General features: G+C 46.2%; 1 non-coding gene across 1 annotated transcript; it reads left to right on the forward strand.

The window, feature by feature from the left end:
- Positions 1-1,254: 1,254 nt before the first annotated feature.
- On the forward strand, positions 1,255-1,361 carry LOC113717448 (small nucleolar RNA R71). The gene has a single exon (XR_003454378.1). It is a non-coding gene; the product is annotated as a small nucleolar RNA R71 (small nucleolar RNA).
- The last annotated feature ends 307 nt before the right edge of the window (positions 1,362-1,668 follow it).

The following is a 1,668-nucleotide window of genomic DNA, read 5'->3' on the forward strand; positions in this document are numbered from 1 at the left end:
ATAGCCCTTCTAATCACAGTGTTGCCTATCCTACAGGGGATAGTAAACATACTTGGGTCCCCGCACTTTGGTGGGAGCTTTCTCTGCAGGACCGCTAACACATTCTCCCCAACAATAACCCGTTCATCTCCCCTCAATCGCCTTCGGTTGACACACAAGTCCCTTAGGAACTTGGCATATTTTGGTACTTGTTTGATTGCGTCTAAGAGGGGGATATTTATCTCAACCTTGCGAAAAACCTCCAAAATCTCCTTCTCTTTATCCTGTTTCTTTGATTTTTCCAACCTGCTAGGAAAAGGAGGCGGGTTAGTTTTAGCTGTAATTATTGGGTCAGGAAGTACCTCTAGATCTGCACTATTGCTGTCCTCCCTTTCAAGCTCATTTTCGATCTTTTTCTCATCCTTATCCTTAGGGATCACAGGTTCAAGCCCCTGAATTTTCTTCCCGCTCCTTAGGGTCATTGCGCTCACGTTCTTCGGATTTAATTCGGGCTGAGATGGCAATTTACCTTGGTTCTGGGAATCCAAACAATTGATTGTTGTGGCCATTTGACTTATCTGATTCCTTATATCCTGCATTTCGGAGTCCGTCCTTTGCTGATTTTGCATAATGGTTGCCTCCGTCCTTTGCTGATTTTGCGCCATGGTTGTCATCATTTGTTTCATCATCTCCTCCAAAGATGGACCAGAGCTTGGGGGCAGAGGTGGTCGGGATTGGTATTGCTGCTGGTACCCCGGTTGCTTATTTGGCACAAAGTTAGACTGCCTGTTCGGTGTAAAGTTGGGTTGCCTATTCCCTCCATAACTGAGGTTGGGGTAATCTCTCCATCCGGGGTTGTAGGTGCTTGAGTAAGGGTCGTACTGTTTCCTTGGCGTGGGCGCGTGGTCAGCCATGTTCACCTGTTCTGCAGTTTCTTCTTGAATCATTGGGCACATGTCTGCAGAGTGACCTATACCAGTGCAAATCCCGCATACCCTGACTTGTGATGCATTTCTCACAGCCAGTTGCCTAACAAACGCGGTCAACTCAGTTAGCTGCTGCTGCATAGAGGGTGTCTCTACCTCATTCACCCTGCGTATTTGAACATCCTCTCTCGTACCGAATTGTTGTGAATTTTCTGCCATCCTCTCTATTAGCTCCCGTGCTTCCTGAGGGGTTTTGTTCACCAGCGCCCCTCCACTTGCAGCATCAATTATGCTCCTGTCTCTGAAAAGAAGCCCCTCATAAAAATACTGTATGATCAACTGCTCACTTATTTGGTGTTGGGGGCACCTGTGCAACAAGTTCTTGAACCGTTCCCAATACTCATAGAGTGACTCCCCTGTATGATGCTTGATCCCACAAATTTCTTTCCTCAGACTTGCAGCCCTGGACGCAGGAAAATATTTATCCAAAAATTTTTTCTTCAATTGGTCCCACGTGGTGATGCTACCTGGTGACAGGTAGTACAGCCAGTCCTTCGGAGAATCTTTCAAGGAGAATGGGAACGCCCTCATTTTTATCTGCTCTTCTGTGATTTCCGGGGATTTCATACTATTGCACACGACATCAAACTCCTGCAGATGCTTATACGGCTCCTCACCTGGTAAGCCATGAAAAGAAGGTAAAAGATGAATTAGACCTGATTTCAATTCAAATGAAGTGTTATCGCTCAAACTCGGGAAGGTA

The sequence above is a fragment of the Coffea arabica genome, chromosome 11c (genome assembly GCF_036785885.1).
Source record: "Coffea arabica cultivar ET-39 chromosome 11c, Coffea Arabica ET-39 HiFi, whole genome shotgun sequence".
NCBI classification, from domain to species: domain Eukaryota; kingdom Viridiplantae; phylum Streptophyta; class Magnoliopsida; order Gentianales; family Rubiaceae; genus Coffea; species Coffea arabica.